Below are 18,516 nucleotides of genomic sequence, written 5' to 3' on the forward strand. Positions count from 1 at the left end.
ACTTTTCTTGGCTACTGTAGTGTGAATCTCATAAATTTTCCCATCTCTGACTGAAACTATCGGGGCAGGACGTTATACGGGTGAACGGTTCAAAATAATCCTCTTCTTCTTTCAGATGGTACGTCCTAACTGGAAAATAGCCTGCTTCTCAGCTTAGTGTTTTAAGAGTAGTACCACGGTTATTAACAGAGAGCTTTCTTTGCCAATTTTTTACATGTCGAATGGTAAACAGAGAGATACTCCCTCCTAAAAAGTTGAGAAATTTTTCAACCTGAAAAGATCCTCGACCAATAAGATAAGAACACCACTATGATCTTACTGAATAGATGCACGTTTACCATTATAACCATTTGGATGGAAAGTCCCACATAATGCTTAACTACAATCAACTTTCCATAACCCGATATTGAAGGGACCATCGTGTACCTCCCTCGAGTTATGGTACACAAAACCAGTGCAAATGCGATTCAAAGAACCATCGAGTTAGCCATGAGAACCATCTTCTACTTCCTCCCTGGGACAGAGCCTGCTTTCCAGCAGTATGCGGCGCCGCCATCTTTTTGAATCCAACATGTTCTAAGCAACCGTTGGATACTCAAATGCATTTCAATGCGGATACTCAAATGATCTTGGCTGCTGTCAAATCCATTAGGCGGGATTGGGGTTGCCATATACGTGCTGCTTTCCAGCTTAGTGTTTTTTAGAGCTTTCTTTGCCAAAGTTGTCGTTTTCACATGCGTATATCGTGTAGCAGGTACCGTCGTTCAGGGTGGCATTGGGCCTAGGGGGTGACTTTGACCGCCCTTTTCGATTCATCCCATGACTATTACGGGAGTCAAAAAACTAATCCATGGTCATTCAGTGGCTATCTATAACGAAATATTGAAGCTTGTTACATTGTTTTCATTATTTTGGTTTTAGTTTGCTGTAGAAATCTTGGCCCGAAGTTACCCTTATGGCACAATGTCACCCCGCACGACGGTACGATGATTCTCTATGCCCAGGGAAGTCAAAGAAATTTCCTTCACGAAAAGATCTTGGACCGACTGGGAATCGAACCCAGGCACCTTCAGCATGGCTTTGCTAAATAGCCGCGGACTCTAAACACTCGGATATAGAAGGTCCCTTTCTACTATGGTTCTCTAACGGAATATCGAGTATGGGATAGTTGACTGTAATAACTTTTGGCACTTCTTATCTGAATAAAGGTCGAATACGTTTCAACATCGAAGCTGGTTCGCAGACATACTATTCTGCAATTCACTTTGTTCTGGAAAATAGTATAATGCATATTTATCCAACATGTTATTTTATTTTTTTTACTTTTTTTCAAATTTACGAAAAATTACGATAATTCCAGCCACCTCAATAGCTGGGTTCCCTTCGTCTTTCACTACAATTTTCGATATGCAGACATTTATATTGCCGATTTATAATTCTGAACCTTTCATCACCATCACTTACTGATCAAATTGATCACATTAAAACAATGTATGACGTTCTTGCTTTAGCTTCGATCACCGTTTACTTAATCTTTTTCGGTTTATCAGCATCAATAAACCGAAAACGAATGTATGACGTTAAACGACTCAATTAAAGAAAACTATTTTTACCATGCACATCACAGCCTTGAGACTATCATACATACTTCAATATTCAACTCAAACTTTAAAGGCACAAATTTCACAAGCAGACCAACAAACGACAATGCATGTTTTATTTTAGTTTATTTACTAACAAAATAAGAAGAGCAGGATAGTCTTTCACTTTTTTTTTCATTTCGACCACATTTTTCATTTTACCCGAAAACAATTAATAATTCAAACTGAATAATATGATTTATATTATATGAAACTCTAACCAGGAAATGATTTCCGAAGGTCAAATATTCTTTGGCTAGAACTTCCATGTGTGACATATTCCAATAGGCAAGGTACAATATTTTGCCTGTAAACCGTTCCACGCGAAAAAAAAATCCAAATTTGCAATGCAAAAAAGGATACCCTTTGGATCGATTTTGCACACAGAAAACAACCCAACCACATAGAGAGGAGAGACACACATTTGGCCTCACGGTTAAGCTCTGCCACGTCAAGTTGGGCCCACGAGCGAGAAAGAGAACGACGAAAGCACCGAGCCAAAGCGCCACGATGAGCTCCGCAACCGAGAAGAGGTCGAATCGTTTCGCTTCCTACTATTCTAGAGCAGGCACAGGACCCACACACTAAGCTGAGGGGAAAAAGTATGTCACTCGTCCTCGCCAGGGCTTCGTCTTCCTCTTCGTCTTCATCGTCGTCGTCGTCGTCATCCGGGGTCGTCTTCCGCCTTTTTTCCCACCCACTTTCCACACGAAAAACAAAACCAGGCAAAAGGCAACGAAGAGAGCGAGCTGTCGGTCGATTGGCAGGCCCGTCTGTCGCTCCGAATCGGGGGTGGTGATCTTCAGGAAATTCCAACAGTTAACAGACATGGAACCTGTTGTGGTCGCCGCCTGTATATGATGCGGGGATATCGAACCGAACAAAAAAAAAAACTTGAAAGTGTTGTCTTTCCCCCTTTGTGAATGGAAACTATTAAATTTACGAAGCGAACACAGGAAGTGGCCAGAAAGTCGTTGTCCGGACAAACAATATTAAATCACTTCCACTCTCACTTGGTCACCGTGTGGTGTATGTGTGTGAGCTGGGGATTTTTTCTTTTGTTTTTTGCTAAAATATAAAGGAAGAACAACGATCCCTCATGCTATAAATGTGTCTCGACAAACCCACCTCCTCTGGGTTGAGTGTCCGAAGCTTTAATTTGGGAAAAAAGAGTACAAATCGAGTCGTCGTGCAATAACATCAAACACTTGTTTTGAGATATATTTTCACATCTGACTTACCTGAATTACCTCAGATATGTCAAAAATCTTTGTTTACGGATGACACAGGCCTCCCCGCCAAAGGACGAAGTCTGCGTGTCATCTGTAGTAGATTGCAAAAAAGTTTGGATATTTTTTCTTCATACTTGCCAAAAGATGTCTCCTAATGCTTCCAAAACTCAACTAATAATATTCCCACATAAACCAAAAGCCGTTCACTTGAAACCTTCAAGTAGACATGTTGTCACGATGAGAGTGGTTCCAATAAATTGGTCAGATGAAGTTAAGTATCTAGGGCTCATGCTAGATAAGAATTTAATTTTCAAAAATCACATTGAAGGCATTCAAGCCAAATGTTACAAACAGGTAAAATGTCTCTATCCCCCTATTAATAGTAAATTAAAACTTTGTCTTGAGAACAAGCTTTTGATATTGAAACAAATTTTCAGGCCAGCCGTGTTGTATGCTGTACCAATATGGACTAGCTGTTGTAATACCAGGATGAAAACTCTGCAGAGGATTCAAAAAAACAATTTTTAAAATGATTCTGAAGCTTCCTCCCTGGTATAGTACCAATGAGTTACATACAATATCCAATGTTGAAACATTGGAACAAATGTCAAATTAAATAATTGATAATTTCAGGCAAAAATCGTTACAATCTTCTATTGCTACGATTAATGCGTTATATGTTTAGGTTAAATTAGGTTAAGTAAATCCAAAGCATTTTTTTCTCTTATAAGCAATTATAAGAAATGGGTTCCGATTTTGGGAACTGAAAATATCAACTTTGCTACCAAAAACGAAATCGCACTGTACTGGTATCTTAGTTATTATCATTAGCATTAGCATTTAGCATTTCGCACAAATTCGTAGGTGGTACAGTCCTAGACCATTGTATGAGGGTTGCCTCCTTCCCGTCCGTTACCAAAGTCAGAAATTTGGGACTAACCTCCAACTTTTGAACAAGATTGACGCATCCTCCAATAGCCGAGAGCTGTCCTGGTCACGTCCTTGCGAAAGCTGAGGAATGGGAAAGGATGATTGATTGAACACCTACTTAAGAAAGACGCAGAGAACTCTACGACCTCTCATAGGTGTTACGGGATGTTGTGGAATGTTGATGGAAAGGGTAGTGCCATAGGATACGTTCGGTAAACGTTCTGGCCGACAAATGGTTGATATTTACGCATTGTGATCATGCGCTGCTGATCAGAACAAACTCACCAAATTCCTTTTTCGAAACTGCAATCCGTCGCTCCTCTAACAATGAACAAAAATGTGAACCGTAAACTTTTGCTTATCAAAATGTACGCAACGCACGAAAAATGGACAAAGAACTGTAGTTTATAATCCATCCCTAATCGTGCATCCAAAACACCGTTCAATTTTTATATCAACACATTTAACACACACAGATGAAACGAGTTGTGCGAAACGAATTAAATTGTTGGAGCTATCACAGAGCACTGTCGAGTATAACGCGAGCAAATCGAATAAAAGAAAAAAAAAACTCCGCTAATGTCTAAAAAAAACACTTTTATCACTTTGAAAAACATGCTCCCACAGAACATTTGCACGTGGCATAGCACCTTCCGCCGAACCGAAAAAAAAACTCGGAACGAGGTCTGTACTGGTATCTTAGTTATTGATTGCAATTTAAAGATTGTAGGGGAAATGGTGATAAAATGAAAACCCTCAGAATATCATCTTGTTTTTAATATGAAACCGAGGACTTTATATAGTTTTTTTGCACAACTTCAAAAATAGGGATGTTATCTATAGCAGTAACACGAATTCAGAGTAAAATAGCCAAATTTTCACATATTTTTATCGCTAGCAAAAATGATGCAAGTGTGCATTTTACCTATACTATGTTGGTAAAATGAACACCATGCAAAATACGTGAGCAAAACAAATCATTTTGAACATTTTCATTGCACGTCCGAAAATAAATCCATTAGTGATAGTAACCCATTCAAAAAAATCTAAGGTATCAAATTTGACAACATATCATAACGATATTTACCTCACTGAAAAACCTCAAGACGTCCCAGCTAAAAGTTACGTCCGTTCCAATGTTTAAACATCTTAGTTATCGTTGATATGTTCACTTTGATTGACCTCCACAGGGCAGGCAATCGTCACCGGGAGCTCTGAGCCGAATAAAAATATGAACCGTGGCGTCGATAGATTAGGAGCCTGTTTTGAAAAAATAAAACAAAAATACAAGCAATTCTGGGATGGCATTCGCCGTTTTGTGCATAGCAAGCGAATATACGATAAACGCCTCCTTTGTTTGAGAAAGGGGAGCGAACGGAATGAAGACAAAGTGGTTCGTTGACGATTCTGGATTGACGTTCGTCGTGCATTCTTTCGTCGATGACGAGACGACGACCTGCTAGAGTTATTATACTGGATGATGATTTTTTTTTTATTTCGTCATCGCACTGTGACGAATCTGACGATTGCCTACCCTGGACCTCCATATCAACCCGAACTCTGCTCTAAATCGTCCGCGCGTGATAAAAATTAATTGCACAGTTAATTATTTGTCAAATTCTAGGCAATTCCAGCCTAAAGAATTTTTCTGTTATAAGGTTTTAATGTTTCGAAGTTTTCATGTACACGACGAAACACGTGGCAAATGTACAAATTGAAATTAAAACTGCGAAAAGAAACCACGTGCTCCGGTGGGGATCGAACCCACGACCCCTGTTCGCTAGATGAGCGCTTTAATCTACAAGCTGCGGAGACCAGCACGAGCGGTAGAGCAAACATTGAGAATCACAAAAACTGTGGAATGAATGATTCCTGCCAAGATGTCATTTTCAAAAATCATCAATTTTGCGTCGATTTCAAAACAATCCTGTCATAAGCAACAAGAATAGTTAATAAATCTTCGAGTTATTTAATGTAATAAATAAAAATCCGAATTATGGATTATATCATGTAAAAGTCTTACAGTGGAATGGAAAAACCTTGCTTTTCGTACACAGTATCAGTGTCGCGGTTCAGGCTTCGGTGAATTATGTGATCGACGATACATGAACCGTCCGGCTGTCGCTCAATTGATAACCGTGATACTAAAACGTGTCAGTATCCTGGAAGTTTAGTTGCTTAAACTCGTAGTTTCTAAATTTCTAAATAATACAAACAATACTGTTTCAAATGTTTTAGCATAAAGCAACATATTCACAGCATTATGTGGCCAAATTACTAAAGGAGCTTCTTAGACAAGAGATAGCTGGAATGTTTAGCTAGAAATAAGGCATACTCCATAACAGATCTTTTCAAGAAATTTCAGCTTGGCTAAGGCTTAAAAAAAAGACACCGCCACGTTAATGCTTCCAGTGGACGATTTGATCTTCGAAGGAAGTACGGCACTAGACAACGGAGTAGCATGCAACGCCAAGTTGCTACTCCGCTGACGAAAAGTTTTCCGGACTAAGCGGGAATCGAACCCACACTCCTTGACTCGATGCGGCTAAATGCTTGGTAACACTAACCGCACGGCCACGAAGTCCACATAAGGCTTAGAAAGGTCCAATTGTTTTTTTTTTATTTCAGCACTAATATTTTCTTTGATTTCGCTTCGATTTTTTAAATAACTTCAATATAAATGAATAAACTTATTGCTCAAACTGTAAAGTATGTTTTCCCAAGAAAAAGTTTTAGATCCTCAAAAAAAAAATTAAATCAAATTCCTCTAGGAATATGGAAGTGCGGCTTCATACCGTTCGCTACAACTCTCTTGCAAATTAGTCAAATAATATTGTGGGATTAGTTCATACTGTCAACGTGAATTCTTTTGAAGGACAATCATTCCTCATATGTCTACTTTTTATCCACCAATTGATTCCAGAATGTGGTCCCGGATTTAACTTAAAAAACAAACTTAACATTTCAAAAGTTCAAACTTTTCCTTTGGAATTCAATGATTCTGCCAAATTATTTCATATAATTTCCCAAACAAAAATATTACAAATTCTCTCACGAAATTCATCAAAATTCTTTCAGAAATAGTTTTAAAAATACATCACAAATTGCGCTAATTTGTTTTTCCGTAAATTCTACCTCAAATCTCCGGATTATAGGTTGAAGGCAACGGTTTTGGCCAGTCTAAGAGAAAATGTCAATAAAAAATAAATGGGGAGCCGTATTTATACTATAAATAAGTCAAATGTAAGCTTTCAATCAATATTATGTATGTATAATATCATAACTGAGCTAAAACCATTTTTTCGCTCTAAAAATCCCGTTGGTCAACTTAGGCCAACGAAACCAGTCTCGGCCATAAATTTAACTTCGGTTCCTAAATTGTCCAATTACATTGATTTCTCATGAGAGTGGCCAAATTAGGTGTATAGGAGTTAATTATAAGGAAAATGAATTGTTTTTCTTATGTTTTGAATCAATTTGGACGAGTAAATGAATGTAGCTCTATCATATGAATGTGATCTACTGAACACAAAAGGTTTCATGTTGATTGGATATGTAAAACGGTGTATAATTCACTATGGCTACAACTGACGTGTGGCCAAAACCTGCTGCTTCTACCTACAGGATTTATCTACGAAAAATATTTTTGAAATTTTCTTGCCTTCGAGTGTTCGGAGGAAATTTATTGGAAAACTCCATGCATACTTTCGCTTTCGAAATCAGCATAGCAGTAAATGAATCTATGGAGTAACATTTGGCTAAATAACTGGGCAGGAATTAATTAAGAAAATTATAAAGAATTTTGTATGGTTCTTTTTTGAAACAATACATAAGATATAGTTTTCAATCAATTCTGCCAATAATATTTTTGAATTGAATTATTTTTTAATTCTAAGACGGAATTCTTAAAGCCTATCGAAGAATTCTGTGGAATTGTGAAATCAAAGAAGGAATTCTGCTCGATTTCAAAGAAAATTTTGAAGAATAAATTTTAATTATATTTAGATTTAATTATAATGTAGTCATTTACCTCTAGAGAGAAGATTATAAATAATCACTTATCTTTAGTTGCTCCGTTATTCATCTATTGTTTCTGCCTCCTTCACCATTTTGTTGTTTCACCATCTTTCATATGAAGCTTTCCTGGGAAATTTTGAACAAAAAAAAATTCATGCTCCAAAAAGAAATATTTTAAAGAATTTGAAGGAAAAAAATTCTTGGCGTTTTGAAAAATTACAGAATTTTCATACTAATGGTTTCTGATTCCTGAAGGTGCATCAGGGATTCCTTGAAAGTTTTCAATGTAGTGCAAAAATTTCCTCTAAGTTCAAAATTTGGTGAAATCTTACACTACGAATTTAACCATAAAACATATTTGGCAATGTTACTAAGAAATACTGTCAATATCTTCATGTTTAACTTCTGCAGTTCTACCACAATAGTTAAAAATATTCCCTCCAAAAAAGTTTGTTTGAAACTTATGCAAGTAAAAAAAAAACTGCTAACCAATTAAATATAAATACCTTCAGAAGAAATTTCATCCATTTTGACGTGAACCATTGTACATTATAAAAGACGAATAAAAGAACAAGATTTTTTGTAGTAAATCCTACAAAAAAAAACACCAAAGTTTTACTGAGAGGTACATCATCAGGAATTTAGTCAAAAAGATTCAAAAATTTGACGGTGAATTTTTTAGTTTACCGACAAGAATTTTCCCAAATTCAATTCAAGCTAAAATTATCAATTTTTTTTTTTAAGTTCTTCCAAAACTCTATAAATTTGATATTGATATGGAGTGATTCAAAAAGTATTTTGAGAAGAATTTCTTTAACAAATATTGAGGTATTCAGGAAGTATTTATGATCCAAAGTTGGAGCATGGATAGATATAGATTTGTTTGTTTGATCTTTCGACCTTGACGCTTGCTCCTACGGGGGCGAGCGACGGAGGCAGGATCAAACATGTCGCGCGTCGGTCTAGTAAGTGAAAAAGTGGCGTGATCGGTTAGTTCTTTTTGATCCTTTGACCTTGACGCTTGCTCCTGGGCAGTGCGTCAAGAAAGCCAAGTTTTTTTTCCTTTTCGGGTCGCGCGCCTATTTTTTTCTGAGTGCTTTTATATAGCCGAGCAAACGAGTGAGGCTGAGAGTGGATTGTGGCTGCACAGTGAAGGATAAAGGATCAATTGGTGAGCTCGTTTTATGCTACTATTTCTAATCTATAAAATATGTATGACTGCACATTTAATCGTTACAATTGTGGGACGTAATTATGAATTTTCAACAAACTATGAATTGTTCGTCACTGTGAGTGTCGACACAAACTCTGATTCATGAATTATTTATGTTACACTTTTTTTTTCAAAACACCCCTTTTTACCTTTATTTTTGTAATTAAAAAAAAAATTGAATGGTTCGACACTACAAGTGTAGACTTGCGAAAGGTTCACTTTATTCAACAAACTTTGGATGGTTCGCCACTGTAAGTGTCGGCATAAGAATAAGAGTGTTCTATGATGTTCCGACCAATCGAGTTTTTTGTTTCTTTTCAAATAAGTAAAATATAATAACACATGCTTTCGTCCTGACAGCTGTAGGAATGTTACATTTAGGTATTTGTTCAACAAACTTTGAATGGTTCGTCACCTCAAGTGTCGGCATAATTTTCCACTACATAGAAATTGTTCATATCAAATGAAAATATTATATTTACAAATAAGCATGTATATATCTCACAAATCATTATTTATCATGGTCTAATCGCTTATCAAAGTGAATCCTGTGACCCAACGATCCTTCCCATTAACAAACATCCCTCCCAGTAACCTTTGTGGAGATGCAGAGGCAAACACGGTCTCCAAATAGCAAAGGTTACACACTAACATTCCTTCCCCCAATCCCACCTGACTGCAAGGACGTTATTGACCCTGTATAAATAGAGGCACTGAATTATGCACATTGAAGAAGATTATGGCCAATCCCAGCCGAACTTCTAGTTGATTCTTTGTGCATTTTCACTGACTTCGGTCAATCACGGAATAGCAACCATTGATATGTGTAGTCAGTCTAAGCTAAGCTAAGCTAAGCTATTATTCATGGAAGAACCCCTGAATTAACATTCGGAAAAAATATCGAGTAGTTTTGAGAACCTGGAAGAACACTTTAATGGAATTTGAGGAGTTGAGTAAATTTGTTGAATATTCCATCTCAAAAATTCCCAGAAGAATCACTAATGCTGTTTGAAGTAAAATGGTGAATTTTTCCGAAGAATCTTACAACGACATCCCAAGGTAAGCAATAATACAATTCTCAGAAAAAAAAATATATGAAGTAATTGCTAGGAATGTTTTTCATTATTTTCGCAGAAGACTTGATGGAAGAACAGTTGAATGTTTGCTGCAAGAAACTTTATAGAAATGTTTGAATTTAAAAAAAAATCTTAGGTAGGCATTTCTGATGAAATTAAGGTGAAGATGAATCGAAGCCAAACTTCAAATTTTCAAGAGCACAAATCTGGAGAACCGAACATCCGTTTAAGCTGAAAACTAAATTGATTAGTCCCTAGCTGGTGGTGACCAATCGATTATGTTTTCAGTTTAAACGGGTGTTCGGTTCTCCAGATATGTGCTTTTGAAAATTTGAAGTTTGGCTTCGATTCATCTTCACCTTAAAAAAAAAATTTCGAGAGAGTTTTAAACGAATGCTATAATATCAAATTGATTTTTAAATAAATCTGAAGAAACACTTAGAGAATATTCTATGAAAAAAGCAGATTGATCTGTGGAGAATTTTTCTGAGAAATCGCTACAAACATTTTCCCAATTTAATCTTTTGAAATATTAGGGGGGACTCTTAGAATGACCTAGAAGAATCATTCAAAGAATGCATGTTTTGCAGAAAATCCCTGATAATTTCAGATGTGAATTTTTCAAGAAATCCTTGAAGAATTTCATAGATTTTTTGAAAGAATCAGAAAATAAACTTAAGGAAGAATCTCAAAGGCAAAGTTTGAAAAACTGTTGGTGCACTCTCTGAAGAATTTGTGAAAAGATTCTTTGTTTGATGATCTTTACGACGATTTTGATGATTATTAAATTATCTATGAACAATTGGACAATATGTTTAACTGACAATTAGATTTTATGTGTTATAGGTACGTAGAGGACTTTCATAGAGATATGTTTAAAAATCGAAATTCTTCAAGAGATTTGTTTTAAAAAATTGATACAGATTCTTCGAAAAATTTTCTGGTGAGATCTATTGAAATCTGTTGAATAATAACTACTAATCCCGGGGATGTTTTTTTCCTTGGGAATCCCAAAAAGTACTCAGTGAAAACTAACAAAGGAGTTCTTGAAAGAATGCACTGGAAGAGAACGGAAATAATTCATGAAGAAATCTCCAATACCTGAAAAATTCGTGGAAGAATAACAAAGGGTAATTCCTCGTGAGTTATTTGGAATAAATCTTTTTTTTTTTCTTTGGATGACACAGAGAATGAATATTAACCGTAGTAACAATAATAAGTATCATAGATGTGCAGCCATATGAGACAATATTGCAAACGAATAAAATCAATACAAATCTACGCAAACTATGAAAATCGTGATTATTTCTAATCTGTAAAAGTCGTGATTATAGTGTCCTAAAATGTTTGATGAAACCTTCTTTTTATACAATCACACGAAAGAGCATGTTATTGCAACTATACTTTAGAAATTTTCCCCGCTCAAATAACGCCTATATCATTTTTAAACTTTAATTTAAAAATTGAGTCCATAAATGAACCTTGACACTTTTGTCATGTTTGACGTTCGCTTAGTCGACAAAAACACCACAATGGCTCATCTTTTTAACACTGGGGTTGTTCCTATCTGACATTTCGGAAAGGACATGGAATACAAAATACACCCAAAAATTAAGTTTCAGCCAAGAAGTGTGATAAATTCAAAAAAAAAACATTGGACTTAAACAAACAGAAAACATTGAAAAATTGAGTACACATTTATTTTCCTAAACGTGTTGTCCTAAACTTAAGGGTTTGGCGCTTAAATTGGGCTTTAGGACTCTATTGCGACCGAAATTACTTCGGTATACCAAGAATTTGCTAAAGTAAGAAAATATTATTATCCTTTATAAATATAATTTGGCCTGAAAGCATGAAAAGTATATCTGTTTGTAAGTACAATCTTGTAACAATTGACTATATAGATAAAAAGCTGACTAATTAATTTTAATTTTTAAAATTATTTGTTTTTCCTTTTTTTTCAGAACAATTCGAAGTGTTGAAAAATACTTCTCCATATACCGTCAAACGGGGCTTCTTTTGACATTATTTCCACATTCTTTAACTTTGAGGATTTGTAACTCTTAGAATTATGGATAGATGTTGATAATTTTTGCCTATATTTAAGTTGTATATGTACGTAACAAATGTGCAAAATATGAGGCAAATCCATCAAGAAATAACAAAAATGCTTGAATAGCGAAAAAAACGTGTCCTTCAAGACAAAAAACGGGCTACTTTGGACATTTTCACAATTTGCTAATGAAATGATTTTTTTTTATAACTTTCAAACTGATTCAATAAATTGTCGTCCACTGTGATGTTATGAAACGTTTTTCATTGATAAACTTAATGTAGAAAATTGCAAAGCTAGAATCAATTACACATATATAACAAATTTCAACGAAACATTCCATTCACTATTCTCAGTTTGCAGTATGAAACTTAAATTTTCAACTTCCTCTTAAATGGAACTATCAGTTACGAATGCTCGATTTTCAAGTTCACATAAACGAACGACGTAACTACTAGGTACTGCGATGATAAACGAGTTATGTACACAAACTCTTTTTTTTTCTATTCTTACTGTTATATGAACGATATGTTGAAGGATCACATTAATACCGGTAACTAATTTAATACCAGTAAGTAATTTTCATTGAAAACGCAATCTATGAAGTAAAGTTTAGCATAATCGTAAAGAAGTAAGTTTGCTTTTGTAATATGCTTTTAGCTTCTAAGCAGTTTAGAGCTGGCTTAAGAGTAGTTTAATTTAGGCATTTGAAGGATGCAACTGTTCTGTACTACAAATTCATGTAAATTATGACAAAAAATTGTTTTTTAGAGATTATGTTGTGAATTTGGCATTGGTACGTATTGAAATATATGCGTTTTATGGCTGTTCACTTTTACAAACATTTATTTTATTTTTTTTAAGTTGTAAAATACACAAACCAAAACATTATAATAAAATTGAAGTCGCAAAAATAAGACCTTCGATCAAGTATTTAAATAAAACAACAATTTTAAGCAAAACAAATCACAAGATTTTCATGAAACATGACGATTCGATAGTTTTGTGATGCTCCCAATAAGTTTCCAAGACATGGGTAAAATTCAAACAATGTTTGTATAGCTAATGTTTTATACCTTGTGAATATTTATTCGGGCGTTTTTTAAATGTTTTCTTGTTTATCCTGTTATTGTTGTTGTTGTTCCAAGAAAAAAATCATGCCTAGTGGTAGAGCATATATTGGTTAATAAATGTGCTGAAGACACAAAATAGCTCAGATTAATATTTACGCTGCTAATAAATACAAAAGGTGAGTGTCCAAAGTAGCCCGTGGAATCAAAAGTAGCCCCGTCCGACGGTATTGAAAATATTGTATACAAAATTTGAATAAAATCCATTGAATGCAGGAAAATATGCTTGAAAATTCATCTCTTTCTTCTTTCTGGCGAAACGTCCCGTCTAAGACAAAGCCTGGTTCTCATTAGTGATCTTATTAGCACTTCCACAGTTAGCTTTCATTGCCAATTGACCATTGTTGATTTCGCATATCATGTGGCATGCACGAATATACACTATGCCTCTATGCTTGAGAAAATCGAGACAATTTACTTGACAAAACGATTCCCAAAAGGTGGGATTTGAACTGACTACCCTCAGCTTGGTCTTGCTTAGCTGCGCATTTATCACTACTGCTGTCTGGGCTCCACTTTGAACATGCATATCAACCGCAAAATCGCAATACACATTATTCATTAAAATTACAGCACTAAATGAAGCATTAACACGTGAACTACCGAAGTTTGAAAACAATTTTTATAGCATTTTCAAAAATTGATGAATACTGGTCGACATATTTTTTGACTGTGAATCAAAAGTTCGGCGTGATCAGATTCAATCATATCTCTTTTGCAACAACACGTAAACGTAGTCGTTCGGTAGAAATGCCAAGAAACTTCTTCCGAGTAGTAACACTAAACTTGTTATGAATTTAACGCTTTTATCCTAGCGCTGCAGCGTGGTCATATGACCGAGTGGTATCAAACTTGGCTGCATCTCGCTTGACCCGAGTTCGTATCGCACTTTAAGTTTTTCCGTTGTAGAACTTCGGTTTTTAAGGAGCTTTCATATCCTTCTGTTATTTTGACGGCTAAAAATCGATCATATTGGTTGAACTGATATGACAACCAATATGATCGATTTTTATTCGATTTTAACATCCATTATGAGAATCATATTGCAGACAATCTTATAAACAAAATTCAAGCGTATATCAAGCATTTTTTGATAATGACGATATTTATAAAGGTGCAAAGAGGGATATAAAACATACTGAAACATCATCTTGAAATTTTCAGCTTTATGATCCAAACATCAAACAAACACCTCCGACAAGCAAAGGTCAGCAAAAATTTTAGATAATTTTGAAAATGCAAAAAAAAAACAAATTCAATTTAACGTAAACAGGTACCACATTATAGCTTTATAGTATTATGTAGCATGGAACTTTTCGGAATTTTAATTCTGAAAAATCCCTCAAATTTATGAAATTTCATAGATGTGTCTATTGATTTTCGAACGCGTTGCTGTTGAAATAAGAGCCTGATTACATTGCAATCAGTAAAAGTTTCTTGGCCTATGTCAATTTTATCGAAGGTCTAAGAAATTGTAAAAGATTTACTTGAATTCTTAAAAAATATTTCAGATTTGAAATAACAATATCACCATCTGCCAAGCAGATTGCAAATATATCCTACACATCACGAAACAAGTACTTGCTCAAGTGTCTTCCCTCATTTGCATTGGAACAATTAAATTTATGACGCAAACACAGGAAGTAGCCAAGAAGTCGTTGTTGCTCGGTCAAACACCACTAAATCACTTCCACTCTCACTTACGATTTTTTTTTAACGTTTTTGCTTTAATTACCCAAACACTCTGGTTTCGACCAGCTGCCAGTTCTTTTGTCAGTTTTTTCTTCCGCCAAAACCATTTCCGGCTGTTAATTTTCTTTCAGTTTATTTTTATGAGCTATCACGGTCGTCCTTTCTTATCTTGTGGGTCACTTTCACTTGATATTCATTGTTTCACTTTGAAAGCCATGGCAAACTCTTTTTTTGCGGGTTGAGAGCTACTTTATTTGATTGTGGCTTTTTAATTTAATTTACCGCCATCAGTTACATTTATTGGTTTCTTCAATGGGGGGAAGATCACCCCTCCGCAAGGTGAGTTCTCCAGTTCAACCAGTAACGGAAACGAACGGTCTATCACTTGTGGTTTTCAGATTAGCGAAACTGTCGACTGATAACAATCTTGGCTTCCCTTCATTAATTCCGTTGACTGGATCCTTTTAATTCCTGGCAACACGCACCGGGCATTAATTAGACGGTTTCTCCTCTGGCAGAATGTGCGGTTCCCCTTCACTAAGTGGCGTTTTAATGGCGTATAGTTGAGTGTTGACTGATTTCTTTCGCTACACACTGACTGTGACACGTTACGACACTCAAATGGATGAAATTAATAATACCACTTTGAGACATTCACAGTACTACGACTTTTTGTTGTTCACCAAAGAAACGGATTTCCACGACTTGTTTCACATCAAGTTATTTACAGTCACACGTAGAATTTAGACTTTTACGACGAAAACGGTGCTTTTCTCCCTTCAGGAACTTAAAATTTCTCCAATTTCACGATTTCACGTAAAAAACACGACGTCGACTATACACACAGAAAACTCAAAAATATCCAGGGAGGAAACAACACCGAACATCAAACACCGAAGTACTACGACACCGACCACGACACCTAATGGACACACATTCTTTTCGGGGGGCTAGGAACACATCAATCCAAGGCAAGGATGACTGGCACCCTTGAACCCCTTCTTTCCCGCTGGCGAAGGATATCGCGTCTGCGAAACACTTCCTTTCCCGACAGAAGGACGAACGACACTGGAAAAGCGCCCCAATGGAGGCATTTGTTTTGACCACCAGCGGAACCCGAACCCGAATGTGCTGAAAGGATTAACCGTGAGGGGGACAGCTCGATTCCCCACCAAAGACAGGAAAGAAAGAGAAAGCTACAAGGATTCAACGGATTTTCCCCTCTCGGAAAGGATATCGACTGATGTGTAAGTGAGAGCGCAAACGTTTGTGCTTTTCTTCCGCGGAAAAGGAAGGAAAATTGTTAACAATTTTCACGAGGCACGTGCGGGAGAGCGCGCTCGAGAGAGCCACAATTGGTATGATAGCAAACGAGGCACGTGAAGGTATTTTAGCAACAATTCGAACCGTTTGTTGTGGTTCTCTCATTCGTGTGACGGAATTACGCTCTCGCGAAGAAACACGTGGGCGAGAGCGAGACTTGGATGCATGGAAAATTCGGGAAATCGATGTTCAGAGAACCTTGTTAACCGATTGAATGAATGTCGAGTTTTGGGGCAAGTGAGAGAAAAGGCTTTGACACATCGGCTTCGGGCTCTAGCTTGGTTGTGTCAAGAACAGTATTGCATTTGATCCATGCTAATAATAATGTGTACCAATCATATAATTTTACACTGTTGTACTGGTCCCAGCATTTCAAATATTCTTACCATTATTTTCAAATTATTCCTATACTGACAAAGTACTTCTTCTTCTTCTTCTTGGCATTAACGTCCCCACTGGACAGAGTCTGCTTATCTGTTTAGTGTTGTTATGAGCACTTCCACAGTAATTAACTGAGAGCATTCTTTGCGAAAGTTGCCATTTTCGCATCCGTATATCGTGTGGCAGGTACAATGATACTCAATGCCCAGGGAAGTCAAGGAAATTTCCATTCCTGGACCGACCGGGAATCGAACCCAGACACCTTCAGCATGGCTTTGCTTTGTAGCCGCGAACTCTAACCACTCGGCTAAAGAAAAGCATTTGAATCAATGCGAAAAAATAAATGTTTACTGTAATCTTTCGAGTTTACGCTACAGATCTAGGGATTCACGGAAAATCCCTAGAATTGCCGAAATATCAATGTGAGCATAGTTAACATTCAACAAGTCGTAAAATTATTATTAAGTACAATCTTCGACAGTAGTTCTATGACTAAATTCTTCTCGTTCGTGACTCATTTGAAGCGTCTTGTAATTCTAGCTCTAAGAGAATATTTACGCATTCTTAAACAGTCGAAGGCAAATTTGTCCAAGTCCTTGCGATCGCTTTATAGCATTTAGGCGTAGTCCCAGCAACAGTTCGAACTTGGTCATGGTTTCAGAAGTGACGTGAAACCTAAAATTGGTCAGTAAAACCGTAACGAAACCTAAATTGTTACCGTGATGAATCAAAATCCAGACGGTACCAGTATCCAGGACACTGATATTATTCACTGATTTACATGTGAATTTGAATGATAATGTGAGTTTAATTATTCACATCTTAGATTTGCAACATTGCTCTTCAATTTACAACGATTTCTCATCTAGTAATCATTGGCAGAAAATTAATAAACATAAAAACATAATTGTAGCCTCAGTCAGACACCGTCTTTTCATAATGCAGTTTTTGTGGCTCAAGTTCGTCAGCAAACGAAGGGCAACATTGAGTTAACGGTTATACATTGAAAAGTATAATGTTTGTGAATTCTTGTGATCATTAGTGTGTAAAAACTATTTAGTAAACAATTTAAGCATACCAAAGTGTAGAAAAAAAGTGTAATATGGTATTTATCGAGCGACTAGTACGTGTCCGGTTAGGTGAGCCATGGCTTCAAAATCCGGACGTTAAGCGTTCGAGATATATTTTGCCTAACAAATAGCTGCTCGGGAAGAAGAATGCGGAAAAATATTGTGGGATAGCAAGAAAAAGGATATATTTGGCTGAAAAATAAGAGAATTACGGTAAAATTGCTCCTATGGCAATGATTATTGCACGTAATCTGAGTCTACCTACAACCAAGAAAAGTAAGTTACCGAAACATGAAACAATCTTCAAAGCTCGCAATTATAAGCATTATTATGTGTGCCCATGCAATGAACTTAATAAATACTACATTTGGCCGAATTTGAGTGCATTTATTTCAAATTCATAGTGAATTTAGTTAGTTAAAGTACAAGTGTCCGGAATTTGATTCATAAGTGTCCGGTTTTTTGATTCATATGTCCGGATTTAAAAACAAGGCTTGTGAAATGAATATAGTTATTTTAATAATGATTTTATGATTTTAACAGAAATTCTTGTCGTTTTCATAAAGATAGATGTCCAAACGATTTGTGACATGATGGTAAATTATTCAAATTAAACGGAATTAAATTGAAATTAGTACCAGCACATTTGACACTGCTTAAGCGTCCGGGTATTGATTCATCACGGTACTATGGTTGTGATTAAAGAATATTGGTTCGATTCCCGCTTCAGTTTGGAAAACTTCCAGTCGACTCTGTCAC

General features: G+C 36.1%; 1 protein-coding gene across 12 annotated transcripts in view; it reads right to left on the reverse strand.

The window, feature by feature from the left end:
• Positions 1–18,516, reverse strand: part of LOC5577064 (calmodulin-binding transcription activator 1) — a 616,782-nt gene that overhangs the window by 314,416 nt on the left and 283,850 nt on the right. Inside the window, exon 1 of one of the 12 annotated variants that reach the window (XM_021840674.1) lies at positions 14,996–16,039. The exons of the other annotated variants lie outside the window; for them this stretch is intronic. The gene's annotated coding sequence lies outside the window, so the exon portion shown is untranslated. Of the gene's footprint in view, positions 1–14,995; positions 16,040–18,516 lie in introns of those variants that run through there. 12 annotated transcript variants of the gene reach the window in all.

This window comes from Aedes aegypti, chromosome 2 (genome assembly GCF_002204515.2).
Source record: "Aedes aegypti strain LVP_AGWG chromosome 2, AaegL5.0 Primary Assembly, whole genome shotgun sequence".
In the NCBI taxonomy this organism is placed as follows: Eukaryota; Metazoa; Arthropoda; class Insecta; order Diptera; family Culicidae; genus Aedes; species Aedes aegypti.